At 39.1% G+C, this 16,690-nt stretch overlaps 1 long non-coding RNA gene across 3 annotated transcripts in view; it reads left to right on the forward strand.

Moving 5' to 3' along the window:
* LOC143443026 (uncharacterized) overlaps positions 1-16,690 on the forward strand; it is a 526,104-nt gene that overhangs the window by 469,754 nt on the left and 39,660 nt on the right. For 2 of the 3 annotated variants that reach the window (XR_013111702.1, XR_013111701.1), the window contains one exon: positions 8,795-8,916. The exons of the other annotated variant lie outside the window; for it this stretch is intronic. This is a non-coding gene — a long non-coding RNA (uncharacterized LOC143443026). The remainder of the gene's footprint in view (positions 1-8,794; positions 8,917-16,690) is intronic. 3 annotated transcript variants of the gene reach the window in all.

The following is a 16,690-nucleotide window of genomic DNA, read 5'->3' on the forward strand; positions in this document are numbered from 1 at the left end:
GTGTGTACAGGCTGAGTGAGCCCGCGGGGATCCTAGTTATTTACACTCTTTTTCAAGCTTCGAAGCTGTTATAATCATTCGCTGTCAACTTTATGCTGACACTGAATTTTATTTTGTGTTTTTTTATGCTCCGTTTGGGTCTAAAATACTGGCATCCATACCTTACACTGTAATTCCACGGGTGACTGAGCTGACCGGTGGATTCCTGTGTTACTAACACAGCCCTGGAATCCTTCTACATATGGAAATTTCAAGATTTGTTGATTGTGGACAATACATAGGGTCTCTTGGGTTTGCATTTTTATCCTGGTGCTGGCCTTCCTCAGTGAGCCACATGCCCTGTTTCATCCGATTACACTGTCATCTGTAAGTACAGCTACGAAGTTGCAACAGGCACTTTCCCTCCTCACGTCTAAGATTGATTTTCAGCTTCTCTGGGCTAAGTCCCCGTGGAAACGGCAGGGCTTGGGGTGTACCCTTTCTAAGCCCACGACAGTCTTTTCTGTCTGTGTGAGCTCCTGTAGATGTTCCCAAATGCATACATGAGTCACACCGAAATGCAAGCAATGTCCTAGGTGGTATGAACAAGGGGCAGATAAGAATTTAGGGTCCATCAATGCCCATGTCCCAGTCACATGGGGAATAAACATCATCATTTGCTTATGAACAATATTCTTTTCATTAACCCTAGGGTTCTTAAAACTTTAATGACAGGGCACTGAATGATGTTTCTGTATTTAAAATCTGCTATGTTCCCATGCACTGGCCTTGTCTCTGATAGGGAAATTTCATGTACTTTGGGGCCCAAATGGAATGGTGGACAAAAGGGTATGACCCTGTTCTTAACTGGACTTGAGGTAGAACTGGTCAAGGAGCTTGTGTGCTCGGCCAGTGTAATAAAGTAGACAAATAATTACCGAGCAAATCAAACACACTTACACCTCAGATGATTTGGAAATATTATCTATAATCGGGCACTTCTGTGCTAGGAGGAAAGGTTAATAAAGTAATTTAAAAAAGATTGTGTGGAGTATTATAGAATCAGAAGAGGACTGGCGATCATAATTGTTAATCTCCTGAAACACCAGTTCTGAATTACACAAAGCAGGTATTTCCGCACATATTCTTATTGTGTGTTCGACTTCTTACAATATTAGCTTGCTTAATTATCCTTTATGAAAATCTTGCTTCAGATGGTTTTGGTTATAAAAAAAATTGTTGATATGATTATTCCGGTTGACCTGCAGTGTGGATGTCAATCTTAAGATATGTAGAAGAGACTGATATCTTTTAAAATTAATTGTCTATATATGTTTGGTAGGAGAGCAATGCTGTTGTGTATACTAGGTATGTGCTGGCTGCGCACAGTCCTGCCCATAACTATAGTTGCATGGGGAGGAGGGAAATATAACTTGGGCTAGGGTCTGCAATGTTAGGATATTTATAAGGAAAGAACTGTTTGCATTACTAAAGATAGATAGATAGATAGATAGATAGATAGATAGATAGATAGATAGATAGATAGATATGTGTGTTTGTGTATGTATGTATGTATGTATGTATGTATGTATGTATGTATGTATACACTGTAGCTGTCTTCAGACACACCAGAAGAAGACATGGGATCCCATTACAGATGATTGTGAGCCACCATGTGATTACTAGGAATTGAATTCAGGACCTTAGGAAAAGCAGTCAATGCTCTTAACCTCTGAGCCATCTCTCCAGACCACTGTTTACACTTTTAAAAACCTATTTTCATCTTTAGTATTGAAAATATGTTTCAGCCACTATTTCTTGGTTGAAGATTTAATTTCATATAGAAGGAAAGCAGGAGGATGAGAGTACGGAAGAAGCAGGTAGAGAGCTTTAAGCCATTGTGACCCAGAACACTGATAACCCTCATGGACGTAATGGGAGAAGCAAGGAGATCTACTTCAGAGAACTTTTGAAGACAGTGTGAAAATAAAATCATGCAATTGTGAAACACATCTGATTAAAAAATGAAACTTAAAATTTTGTCACATTTATTTATTTACTTACTTATTTATTTGTGTGTAAGAGGTGCATGGGTGTGACAGTAGAAAACTAATCAGAGGTCAGCAGACCTCAGGGGTCAGTCCTCTCCTTCTACTATGTGGGTCCCAGGATTAAACTCAGGTCGTCAGACTCCATGTAAAGTGCCTTAGCCCTCTGAGCCACCTTGACAGATAGTACTGAAAGCATTTTACATTTACTGATTTAATTCTTGTTCACTTTCAAATGAGTTGGCTGGTAGTTTTCCAATGTAAGTGGCTTACCTTTTGATTTTCCCCCTTCTTGAACCTGCAGCTCTTCCAGGCAGACTCTGCCTTCTCTTGTCATGTCCCAGTTTTTCAAACAGGAGATGGATGCCCACCTCCTTTTATCTTAAATTCACTTAGTCCTCAGCCTACTTGAACTCGTGCATTATGTTACTGTGTTGCCATTGAAACTGGGCCTTGTGTTAAACCTCACATCTTTATACCATGCCCTTGCTTATCTGTGGACTTGACCACTTCCTGCCACTTCCATCTTTATAGGTGCTGTGTTCTTTACTGGCCTGCCCCATGCCCTCCCTCACTCCATGTCTCTCCCCTCCTTTGTCCTGCCAGGAGAAGATGTGTCAATCATGTCCTTTGCCCAGGACCCAGCTCCCTTCTCCTCACTCCTTTCTCAGGCTGCATCTTCTCCAGTATCTGCAAAGCACCTGCTTCACTTGTAGGCTGGGTTCTCAGGATGCTGGGCCCAAGTTCCTCGTAAAGACATAAACACACATTTCTGTCTACCCCTGTATGGAGTTCTATAAAAATACAAGCATTGCTTTGGCTGCCAGAGTGACTAGATTTGGAAAAGAAAAATCAACATCTTTTCCTTCTTTGCTTCTGGTGAATTGGTGCCTTAATTTCTGTAGATTGACACAGTTATGAAGCTGCTTGTTTTATATAATTTTGGTCTAGAACAAAGTAAATGCCATAGCATGCTGATACTGTATGATGGAATCATCCTCTAAATGTCATCTCTCCTACCATAGGGGTTTAGAAGGAGGGTTCTGCCCTCACTCACCAGTTGACAGAATGATTTTGAGACTGTGGGTGTAACATCCACTCTGAGAGGGCTGTTTGAAAGACTAAACTCAAGTGTCGAGTGTCTATTAGTTGCTTTATTAGGCTTAGCTTTTTTTTCCCTAGCAGCAAGCATAGTTTTTGGAGCCCTTAGCAGCAACATAGGCAAAGTACTAAGAAGCCAGTGTCTTTAAGGACGTTGGCCCAAGACAGTGTAGTTTATGTTTTTGATGAAATAAAAATTTAAAGTATAGAAATGAATGACAAAAAAAATCATACATCGGGATCTTTGCGTGGAATCCTAGATCATAAAACTGGGGCAAGGCTCTGCTTATTTCCTGAGCAAAGGGCACTGAGTTCTTGCAAGTCTTGACAGAGGCCATCAGAACCCCAGCTGTCGAAAGCCATGATATTGAGAATGTAGCCTGGGCTGGAGAGATGGCTCAGCCATTAAAGGCTAGGCTCACAACCAAAAATATAAGAGAATGTAGCCATCCTCAAAGACTGGTACCGACATACATCCTCTTCCTCTTCCTTCTGGCATGAACATCCAATCCTAGGGAGATCTGGGTGACTTTCTCAATGTAACCCATGGGTACAGAGTAGACTGTGGTGCTACAAAAGGATGAATTTAGTCTATGAAGCAAAACTCAATGAGCAAGAGCTCACCCCAGATGGGTAGTTCCCTTCTGTCGCGCTCTGTCCTCTGTGCTTCTGTTCTAATGTTCTGCTGAGTTGGAGCTCAAGGACACAGCTGGTGAGAACAAAGTCAACAGGCATTATTTGTTTGCTCTGATGGCTTCCTTTGTCATTGTTTATAACTAAGACTTTCGGAGGTCGTGTGGTTCTACCTGGAGGAGCACAGAGAACAGGGCAGGGGTGACTTGTGACTTCAAATCTGAAAATACTGATTCTCTCCTCAGGTGTCACCCTCCTTTCTCTCTCCCTCCACCCATCCATCTGGCCCTGTCTCCTTCTTTCCTTCCTTCACTCCCCCTTTCTCCTTCATGTTCCTTTCTTTTTTCCTTCCAGTTTTAGACATGGTATAAACTATTTTTTATTTCTTCTGTTGACCTGAAATGATTTGCTGCCTTTCCTGACATATGATATTCATGTCAGTTACTTCATTTTGCACTGATCATTGTCTCATACTACCACCACAAGGTTAGACTGTTCCTGCAACCACTAAAATTAAAAAAAGAAAGAAAGAAAAGAGAAAAAAAGAAAAAAGCCACACATACAGGGAACACATGAAAGAAGAAAGACAAAGGAAACTGCATAACTGTTGTGAGTCTTTATGTAAGGAGGGTCTTAGCATGATAACCAATGACTCTTTTTTCTTTAAACAGGGTGAAAGAATTTCATACTGTGAATATTTGGGACCCAACATGAACAGGTTAGAAAAGTAATATAGTCACAGTAATTACTTTCGTATGGCAAAATATTTCAGTCAGCAATGACTAGCAATAAAATAAAATGATCACCTTTAGTATATCCATTACAAAAACAATTGTCTAAAATAAGGATGGTTAAAATACTCGGTAGACTATAAAGCATTGGTACAAGAGGCCCCTCTCTGTGCACACACACTTACAGGCACATACATGCACTTTTCTCAAGCTTCACAGATGGTGTTAACAGCAATTTGCTTGAAATGTAGGGCCTTTTATAAGGGAAAAATACCCTAATTAAGGATTTATAAATAAATATACTATTAGAATCACTATCTTCTATAAAATGAGTTTTCTTTTAGCTTTTAAGGTTTATAGAAATCACTTATCTGCTTCTTAAAAGATTCCTATTCTTTTTTTTCCTCTCTTTTTATAAATATAGTGAATGTGGAACATCATTAATCCAGTCGTAATATCATCTGATAGTAGCTAATCCCTTCTTAGGCATAGCTTTTCCCAGACCTTTGGAATATAGAAATGTGCTTTGACTGTTAGGCATTTTCTTTAAGCACCAATATATGCTTAATGCCTAATTGCCTCTCTAAAAGACCACCAAGCAAAATGAACACCACCTTCAAACTTCCTTCCTTGAGAATCTTAGGCGATTCTACAGCCCATTATTTTGTCTGCTAAGGTCATGGATCAAGGGCAGCTCAGTGCCTGTGCTTTGGATGTGGCTATCGGCTCTGACAGGATGATGCAGCCTGCTCTGAGATCCTAATCGGTTAGAAAAAGTCTATTAAGTTTGAGCCCCTAAGCTGTCTCCGCCAAATCAGGGATACCAAAGTTACATTTGTTTTTGTGATGACCATTCATTTTGGTCAAATGAAGAAATTGCTCATGTGCATTTTGTGGCTCCAGGGACCAAAATCTGTGAATGTCATGTATCTTTTAGCCTCCCTGCTTTTTTTCAGAGATATTATTAAGAAGATGCTTATGAAAAAAAATCATTTTTATTGCAGCTGTTTATAAGTCACCTTGATCATAAGAGGAAAGAGGCCAGAGAAGGGTGATAAAATGCTGGATGTTTCTCTATGTGAAAAACAGAGCTGGGAAGGCTGGTGTGCTGAACTGCTCAGAATAAGGCTTAGGTAGGGGCCTGACTGCACTAATGGGAAGGGCTGGCTCAGGACTTCTGCCTCTGAAACCTGTGGTACTGCCAAATCATTGAAGACCGGAATCTTCCTCCTTAGACCTAGATCCTAGCTACACTGCTTATTGTTTTTGATGAATGATAGATGGTGGGTTTTGGGAAAAGTCTGCCCGGGAGTAGTCAGCACCCTCATCCAGGATAAACACAGTGATGGAATTAATTTCACTTTCCATTTTATTTTTTATTTTTTTAAGTTTTTGGCTGTGTAGTTAACTACATCCAGGGGTCCCTTGTGATAAACATTCTGTTAATATGATCTTACCTTCTAGGAACAAATGTTAAGAAACGTTGTAGGTCATCCAGTAGATACGACATCTCATCTGAGTAGGCCTGTGGGATTTTGTGTATCTGTCAGAGTGAACCCAAGCATTCCATTCCACAGACAAAAATACTGAGGCATGAAGTGATCAGGAACCTGTCTCATGAAGACAGATGATAATAATGGGAATATTACTGGAATCAACTCAGCCTTTCACAAAAATGCTTTTATGGGCAAACATTTACTTGAAGCTTTCTTTCCTCAGTGAGACCTCTTTTTAATTGTTCATTCTTTCAATAATAAGAAAATACAGTAGTATTTACTGTGTGTTTCTAAGCACACAATATTGTCAATAAATAGAAAAATTCAAAATTTACACACAGCAGAATGAAATTGGACTTCTACTCAATGTGATACACAAAAATCAACTCAAATGAGTTTAAAAACTAATGGAATGCCTATAACTTTAAAACTTCTCAAAGGAAGCACAGGAAGCTCCTTGACATTGGGCCACGATGTTTCTGATGTGACCCTGCAAGCAGAGGCAACAAAAGCAGAAGCTGACAAGTGGAATGGCATTGAACTGCAGAATGTCTCTGCAGCACAGGAGACAATAGCCAGCACGAAAGATAACCCACAGAACCGGAGAAAACATATGCAACCCATCTATATGATAAGAGGTTAATATCCAAAACATAGGAGGACCGTGAATAATTCCACAACCATGAAAACAACAGCCCAATTAAAAATGGCAAAGGGACTGAACAGATAGATCTCAAAATAAGATATAAAGATGACTCAGGGGCAATGAGAAAACTATAAAATATTCCCAAATCATTAACCATCAGAAAAATGCAAGTCAGTATCACAATGAAATGCAGTCCAAAGCCTAGTAGAATTTTAACTATCAAATGATAAAGGGAAGAAGTGTGGGCAAGGAGGTGGGGAAATGTAACAATTGCTTGTTGATGAGAAAGCACATTGGTATAATCCTAGAAAACAATGCCATCCTTCAAAGACTAAGCTAAGAACTACTTCTGATCAAGCAGTCTCAATCCTTAGTTTATATCCAGAAGAGATGAAATCAGTGTCTCAAGAGGTTTCTGTGATCTTGTGTTCAAAGCAGTGTTACTCACATAGTCAAGATATGGGGTGAAATTGAAGTACTCACAGACAGGTGAATAAAGAAAACGGTACATGTGCTTAGAAACACACTAAGAAAGTATTACTTAGCTTTAAAAACAATATCCCGTTGAGGAGCTGGAGATGTGGCTCAGCAGCTGAGAGCACCGACTAGTCTCATGGAGAACTCACATTCAGTTCCCAGCACCCACGTAGCAGCTCAAAAACATCCATTACTCCAGCTCCGGAGAATCTGATGCCATTTTCTAGCCTCATTCAGCAAAAAGGAGTGTACCTGGTGCACATCCATTCACATAGGCACTCATATCCATAAAATAAATAAATGTAAAAATATATCTTATAAAGGTTTCAGGATTTTGGCAACATAGATGAGCTTGGATGACGTTATGTTAATTGAAATAAACCAAACACAGGATGGCAAAAATCGCGTGACACTGTAATCTACAAAGGTTTAACTGAGGGAAAAGCAGATACTAGAACATTGCTACCTTAAGATGAGTGGATGACGTCAAGAACTGGTTGAAGAATGTATAATTTCAATTATATGAAACGAACAAATTCTTAGATGTCAGTTTGCAAAGATGGTGACTGTAGTTAATGCTGTACTGTGTGCTTAAAATCCAAAAGTTGGAGTCATATATTAACACACACAACACACATACTCCAAGTAACTGGATGAGGTGGTGTCATTTAGATTGGTATAAGGAGTCATCTGACAATATCCATCTCAGAGCATGTGTGTGAATGCATGTGTATTTGCATGTGTGTGCTGTGTGTACCGTGTGTATGTTCATATATGTCAGCTAATAGACAGTCAATACACATGCAGAAGTCCAGTCTTGCTGATGCCTAACCACTTTACTGACTTGTAAAACAATCGAGGCAATTGTTTATACCCAGGAGTCATTGTAAATATTAAGTGTGCAGAGGAACACGCAATACTATATACTGTTTTCTGAAAGATGAACTGCTACTGCTCTCTCCTAACTTGGGGGATGGTGGTGATAGACAGCTCTAAAGGCCAAAGTTCCACCAAAGAAAAGAAAGAATATGTAAGAATTATATGGAAAATAATACAGTTTCTAAGATTGCATTGTGAGAACTGGGAAAGTATAAAAATTATGGTATTTCAAATTGGCATACTATTATGTTGCAGTACAGCCAGCAGACAGATGTAAAAATAAAGTACAGATGTACCTTTTTCAGTCAAATCTGATATATGGAAATCTAGATTTAAAGAAAGATTGGTTATAGGGTCATTATTTGCTTTACAAAGCAATTTGCCATAAGGTTCTTTTAAAAGAATACATCTCTAGTATCTTTAATGTAATATTTCATTTGCTGAAAAAAAATCACACAACTTTACAAGAACTCCTTTCATGCATAAAATGAAGTACATATGTTAAAGGTACAGAGAGAAAACTAAGGTAGAAAGAGAACATTGAAAGTTGGGAATAAATCAGCTAATAAATTGGTAAAGAAATGTATACTGTAACTTTATGTTTTTAATAGTTTTTAATTTGATGATTAGAATGTCTCACTGTGCATTAATATACAGAGACAGAGAGAGATGTGAGACACACAGAGAGAGACACACAGACAGAGAGAGACAGAGAGACAGAGACAAACAGACAGCAAAAAGACAGAAAGAGACAAGACAGCATGCACTGGTACACCTACAATGGTTTTTTTCTCCTCCAATTAGGCTCCATATTAATGACATGGGCTGCAGAAAATCCTGCCAGAAGACAGGAGTGACAGCTCAGTTGTTCTTCTCTGCTGGGAGTGCTCCTGGGACAGCCTTCCATCTTGTCTGGAACGTTCAAGGTACTCCACTATATTGACACTATAGGCATCGACAGGCCTTTGTTTGCAGAGTGGTTAAATAGAACACAATGTCTAGAATTCAGTGATGCTGGCTTTGAGCTCTGGCTCCACATCTTCTGTGTATGTTTTAGTTGGTTCTATTTTTCTTCAGTCAGGATCTTACTCTAGCCCAGCCTGACCTTGAACTCACTCTGTATAAATGGTTGTTCCTGAAGTCATGGCGATTCTTCCTCAGCCTCACAAGTGCTCAGACTGCAGGAGTGAGCCACCACAACAGGTTTATATAACCATTTTTGTTTCTTTCTTTTTTTTTTTTTTAACTGTTTTGTTTGTTCAATCATTTCTTTGAGAATGTCATATATGATCACTGCATCTACATCATTCTTGCTCCTGCCTTTAACTCAAATTCCTTGTGTCTCTCCCCTTTCAAATTCATCATCTCCTCTTTAATTATTGGTATGTGTGTGTGTGTGTGTGCGCGCGCGCCCCTGTACATGCACATCCATGAACATGCACAAGCTTCTAAATAACTTACTGAGGCTATTTCTCCTTGCTCATATGCACATGTGTCCAGAGCTATTAGAGATTTAGCTATTAGACTATTAGAGATTTATAATCTATGTTGGAGCTCATCCCTGGAGTAAACTGATTCTCCCTCTCTCAGTAGCCTTTGAACACCTGTATTTAACATTTGATCTCCGTCTGAACTATCACTTGGTCTTGTATATCAGTGTCAGTGGGATAAACACATTGATCTCATAGGTTTTTGAGATATTTGATGAAGCATGTAAAGCCCTATTGTAGCTCTGTACAATGGTTGATAATCAATGCCTCCTTTAGGTATCACACCATGGTATCTGCAGACCTACTCGATCATTCTCTTTCATTTAAGCTATATTATTATTAAGCTATAAGTTACTGAGCCCACCTGCTTCATATAGAGGGCACCATGTACATGAGTGTGACTTCTAATTGTGAAAAAATACAGAGCACATATTTTTAAATATATATATATATATATATATATATATATATATATATATTAAATCCTACAGTACAGCTCTGCACAAGCCAAACAAGAACCCAAGAAGGAACAAGGAGGTAAAATAAGGTGCAAAGGACACATGCCACAAGAGAACACTCCTGATTGCTCCAATTAATTAACAAGCACTTATTGGCAACACTTATCCAAGCAATCTGAGTCACCGTAATTATATAGGAGTTGTTCCCTTGGTTCTAGAATCTCTCTAGTAATATGTTCTCTGTAGATTTTTGATTTTGCGAATTAGGTTTTTCCTTCTGTAGTCACATCAGTTCATGGTCAACCACAGTTGCACCAAAACAGTTGTGAGGGTTTCAATGATCTCACCTGGATTATTTTTGTTTTATTTTTCAGGCTCTCTTATAGATAGTACAGATCGTTTGTCTGGCTTGGAGCCTTGAACTCAGCAAAAGGAACCAGGTGATAACCATAGTATGTCAGGATTCACCTTGGGCCCTGGCTCTCTTAGGTCTGTTTGCTCTGCCCCCTCCAGTCCAAAGATCATTCTTCTTGATGGAGACCATAGAATCAAAACAGGAGTTGAATCGTTCTGTTTTCTGTGACATCTGTTAACATTTTGCTGTGTGCCCCAATCAATGTACCTATCCCTTTGTTCTTCTTTACAAACAGCTTAAAATAGCTCTCTGTTGTCCTTGGCAGTTTGTCAGCCTTTAGTCAAGCTTTAACCCTCCTGACAATATTCTTAGAGCACTTTTTATATTGGCTCTTCACCATGTCTTCAGCCTTCCATTTGGGGTATACATCCCTTTATATTCTACATTGAATAGCTTTAAAAAGGGAAAAAGAATGCTCCTTTCATGGTATCATTTTTATATACCTCTAAAATAATCTGTGATTGTTTTGTCAGACTTTTTAAAATAGGCTTATTTTCCTTTGAAAAATATTTAGTTGAGGGATTGTCTCTTTAATTTCTGTATACTGATATTTGCTTTCTTGGATTCTAGGATAAATTCTATGTCTAGCATTATTTTTCTGTTAACATAACAAACTCTCATGTAATAGAACACTCCTTTTAAATTCCTTATCACTTATGGCTCAAACATCCACATCTTATTCTTTGTTCAATGTTAAATCATGTATTTATTCTATTATTCTTTGTCTGTAAATTATGTATCAATGAAATGTTAGCCATATATATTGGATTTCCTTGTTTTTTGTTTTTTTTTTTTAAATCCTTGACAATTCATTTGCAACTGAAAATCCTCTTATGCACGTATCCTGATACAGGTTAGAATCATACCTGAAAGCTTTACTTAGTATTTGCTTTTTAGACTTTATGTATAAATAGTTTGTTTAGTTTGGGTATTTTGTCCACACACACCCTCTCCAATCTCTGAAGAAGCACTTCACCTTGTTTGGATGAGTTTCTGTCTGCTATTTGGAACAATTGCTAAAGACAACAATAACAAAACCAAAACCCCACTGGGCCACCCACTTATTTCCCAAAGCCTCCTAGTGTTCTTAACAGAAATAGAGGCAGATGCCCCTCCCACAGTGCATGAATGACCTTCAGTAACTCATGCTCCAGATGAGTGGAGTGCACTTCTCTCTCTCAGAGACAGCATTGACTGTCACATGGAACTTCAGTGCAAATGCCACTTTCCCACACAGTTTGTAGTTGCATCCTAGAACATAGTTCTTCTCTTTTGCTTCCTATGTGTAAACATGAGCCTTTGAGCTTGGCATGGGGTCCTCTGCTTTCTTTTCATTTCTGCCTTCCAGGGTATTAAAACTCTTAAAGTGTGGTCCTGAAAACCTTCCAGATTCTATGTTGGGTAAAGAGATTGTTACTACTTTTACAGAAGGGCGCGGTTACTATCTATGGAAGTCAGTCCCCACATAACACACTCCAGCCAGTCTGGAATGCCTTCTTTTACTCTTTGATACCAGTTTCGGATTTTCTCCAGTGCCTCAAAATATTTTTTCTATTCTATTTTACTAGGTTCTATTTTTTTTTAATGTCATATGTGATGTGAAGCCTCTATTCTTCTCAATTAATTAGAAACACAGAAGGACACTCATCAAATGCTCAAGATAGAAGTCCATCCTGCATACAGTCTACACTCCTGAAAACCCAGGAGGAATAAGAGTAGAATCAGCAATGTCCCCTGTGGTGCTTACTTCCCAAGCACCGCACTCATTGTTGCCTGTCTCTGCACATCTTTCCAACTGTTTGCTCTTCCTAATAATAGTTAGATTGCTGTAGACTTGCAGGCTGTCGTGGTAGGTAGGATAGGGCCCCTGATAACATTGCCTTTAGCCAGTCCTCTAAGTGGGTTAAATATGCACATCACACAGGACATTCATTTGAACTTCTTCGTTTAAAACCAAAGCAGACGTGTCTTCTTCAAATGTTACTTCTTCATTGTCTTTATCCTTGCTTCTCATCCTCCTAACATCTGCTTACATAACCTGGAGGATGATGAATGCCTAGGAGGATGGAGAAGGCAGTTGATGTTGAAGTAAAGAAAGCTGAACTGTACACACTTTTAGAAGAAGCATAGAGACAGTTTGAGATACTGTGAAACAAAAGACTCTGGATCTAGGATCCTTCCTCCACTCATAGGAGATTCAGGAGAGGATTCTGTCCATGTTCCTTCCCAAGCCTGTCTTCCCCTAATGCTCTAGCTGTTCACCTCACTTTCCACTCCCTTGTAGCTCATGGCCTTCCATTCTCTAGAAGCAAAGATAAATCAAAAGGCATTTGAATTCAGCTCAGCCAAGTGATAAAAAGTGTGATTCATCTGGGCCCACCATGGGATCAAACTGGGTTTGACGTTGTTTGCTTATTTGGACAGGATCTCACTGTGTAGTCCCTGGCTGACCTGTAATTTGCCATGTAGAACAGAATGGCCTGAAACTCAGAGAGATCCATTCTCCTGTCTCTGCCCCCAACCCTCCAAGCACTGAGATTAAAGACGTGTGGCTCCAAATCTGGCCTCAAACTATTATGTAAGTATTATTTCTGGATAAGAATTATTTATAAATTCTGACTACTTTCTCAATTAGCCCCTTGTCCCTTTAGGGCTGGCTCTGTGAAGTTTGCTGAGTAAATCCAAAATAGTTTACATTTACTAGAATATTATATTTCAAACAACTTATGAGTTCTAGCATACAATTTAGACTATTTTTCATAATAATAACAAAATTTAAAACTTCTTGTACTCAAAACACATACTATAATATTCCCAGAAATTTGCTCAGTTGGAGGCTTTGGAATTTTACTTGGAAGTGCCAAATTAATAATAAGTTTATAAAGGAAGTGTGGATATTAGTAGATATATTTGCAATTGACTACTTTAAGCTCCTCCTCCCCATTTGTTTGGCCCTAACATTTAGTTATTATTTTATAAACTTGTGTTTTCTCTTGCAGTTTGAAAACTTATTACGATGCTTACAAGGTCATAAGTGTTTTATCTTTAATTTTTAGGTAAAAATTTCCACTAATACATATGTGTGTGTGTATAAATAGGTATTTTCCAACAAAATTGAAAAATTAAAAGTGATGGACAAGAACAATGCTTGCTTCCATTCGTTATACTTCTAGAACAAAGTAAACAATTACACTTTAGTATTACCAGTAAAACTCAACTTTATTATCGGAAGAGTAATTAAACATTAACTTCTATGACCTAAAGTCCTGCTTTTTTCCCATGATAATTATTGAGGAGACATTAACAACTGGTTACATTTTAAGTCTGGAGAGTAAAAATGGATAACATGTCTTTCTTCCTCTGTTCACAGCTTAGCATATGCTGGAATCCTGGTGTGGGTCCTTAAAGTACACAGTTGTCAAAATGTACCTGCAAGTTTTCAGGACTATTAGAGCAACTAGTGACAGGTCAAATGAAAGAAGCCTCACTCCTATGAGTTTGGGAGGATTCAGCAGAATTTCTCATAATGTCACTTTGTGGGAGGGGGAAGGAAAAAAAAAAAAAAAACCCTAGTGTATTACAGGGATGTTTCCTGCAATTAGAATAACAAACACAGGTAGGGCAGGTTCAAAACTGCTTACCAAGTTGTTTATAGCTCTTTCTCATGGTCTCCTGAGGCCACAGAGACAAGGATGTGGTGTGAGCTCTCTCCTCACACCCTAATGCACATTAACAGTGACACCTTGTTAAGGGTCCTTGTGTCACTTCCTTAGAATCATAGACATCCCGCCCAATTAAAATTGTTCACTGTGAAAACCAAAGAAACCTAGCACAGGCGAGCCTCTCAGATGCTAGAAGCACAGAGTCTTGCTTAACCCAGCCACACAGTGTCTGCCTTGGCCCCCTGAAAATAAACATATCTTTTGCATATATGCTCTCGTGGCTGCCAGCACTCTGCCAAGGAGAAGTGCTATTCTAAATGGAGATTCTTTCTGTATCAGCAGGAAGAATTTATATCCAGTCAGAGAGAAAGTGGAGAGCAGCTCTTGTTGCTCGGCACATTTTAGTGCAGGGAAGTGCTTTGCCCTAAAGGTGCCAGGTAAAGAGAATTGCCAAGTAAAGAGAATTTATTGAATGCGTTTTCCAAAAGAGAAGTCTATCTGACATTTTTGTTTCGAGGATCTCAGGAAAAAAAAAAAAAAAAAAAAAAAACCAACCCAAAAAAAAAAAAAAACCTATCCTTAGTCTTTATATCAAAGAAGGACGAGCATACAGGAAATAAAGCAGTTTCGTTCTGTCTTGGAACGCATGCTCATAAATGTTTTCCATTTAATCATCTGTAATTATCTTAAGTTTCTCTTTATTCAGATGTCTGTCTGCACCACACACCAGAATACTGAACTCAGTGAGTCTCTCTCTCTCTGTGCCTTCTCTCCTTTAGGGGAGCCACAGACTGTGAGTCCATACATCTCCCCCCAATCCCCCCACCCCCCACCACCACCACTTCAGAGTAGCATGCCCCACAGTTGCCTGGATTTTGTGTCCAGAAACACACCAAGGAACCCAGTCAAACTTGCCTGTTTTGAAAGTGCATGGGGAATCTATGACCATTCTTGGGGTGCATGTACATTAGTGACAAACACTAAGGGTCACTGGGACATTCCATCCTTTCAACCCTCCCAAGCAGGTTACCCTTTATTTGATGTGGTTAAAGAAATCCTCGGTGTTGAAAGCTTTCTTTGAAGTTAACATTTTGTCTATTCTGGAACTTTAGAAATTTGGGGCTTGACTGAAAACAACAAACAAGCAACCAAACAGCAGCAGCAACAACAACAAAAAAAACCCAAAACAACAAGACAACAAAAACATCGAGTAAAAAAAAAAAACAAAAAAAAACAAAAAAAACCAAAAAACCACCTAGTTTGAGATTTGATTCCCTCTTGCATCGTGGAAGAATGTTTCTCTCTCTAGTCAAGCACAGTGACTCCAGCTCTCTGTACTGACTTGGTCGGGGACAAAGCAAAAGATTCCACCTCTGGGCAGGTACAATATGTTAGCTAGGGAAGGACCACTCCTGTGGAAGGATGACAACAATTAGCACATGCTACTCATTAACAAACGGAGATTAGAACGCAGCTGAAATGGCAAGCTGCCATCAGCTCGGTAGTTACGGGGCAGTTTAATTTCTAACGAATGTGAGCGCTGGATCAGTAACAATATTCGACAAAACGCCGCCTGCATTCTCTTATGGCTTTCATTACCAAATTGAAAATCTGTGTAGATTTCTGAAAATTACTTTTAAATGTAGCCAATCTCCTAGACTGCAAGGCTTGATTTGCTGGTGAGGGAGCCCTGCTGTGAGATTTTAATGAAAGATCATAGTGGCCCTCCAAGGCCGGCAAAGAGCTATGGGCCCTGGAAGACCCGAAATAATCTGTTTTACTTTTAATGGCAGCCATTTTATATTCATTAAGATCAAAATGCAGTTTTGCAGGCAAATTGCAAAGCTGTTCCACTCACAGCTTGAGAACCTGGAGGCCCTACAGCTTTTTATCTTGTTCATAAGCAAATATGCAGTTAATATCTTTTAATATGCTTTGATGCTTGCTACCTTATGGGTACATTGTACCAGAGGTTAGGGAACTGCATGTTTCCTTGGCACAGTCAGCGCGAACTAAAGCCGCTGTCCTTTTATTTCCATAATGGTAGAAGAAATGAGTCTCTTTTTATCCCCCTCCCCATTTTTTTTTTTAAATGCAAGCTATGCTCAAATAAATTGTAAAGCACTGTATAGTGTACACTCAGGGTCTCAGCGAAAGCACAGTTTTTCACTGGGATCCATCTGTTGGTGGTTTGTATTATTTAAATTTATACAGTCACATTATTTGAATGTAAACAGCCAAATAAGATAGGATCAAATCATTGGCATCTGGAAACTGCTCTCATCCTCTTTGATTGTGAGGTTGTCTGCATTAATAATGGCGTTCTAAAGGCTGTGATTCCACCTGATATACCGTATGACCCTAGCAGTTGTGATCTTATCAGGGTTTCAGTGTAGTAGAAAATGAAGGTATTTTGCAGCTCATTTCCAGCAAAGCTAGTTTGCATTATCTGCTGTCCATAGCAGTCCTGCTTGTTTGGTACCTTATAAAACACCTCCATCCCCTTTCTGATGTGCAGCTGTACTTCCGGTCTAGAATCAGGTTGTAGACTAATTTCCATCAGACTCCTTACAGAAGGCAAATGACATTGTGTTGAATGGGAAAGAAGAAAGGAGGGAAGGAGAGAGAGGAAGAGGTAGAGGGGAAGAAGAGGGGGCAGGAGAAGGGAGGAAGAA

The sequence above is a fragment of the Arvicanthis niloticus genome, chromosome 7 (assembly GCF_011762505.2).
Source record: "Arvicanthis niloticus isolate mArvNil1 chromosome 7, mArvNil1.pat.X, whole genome shotgun sequence".
Classification (NCBI taxonomy): domain Eukaryota; kingdom Metazoa; phylum Chordata; class Mammalia; order Rodentia; family Muridae; genus Arvicanthis; species Arvicanthis niloticus.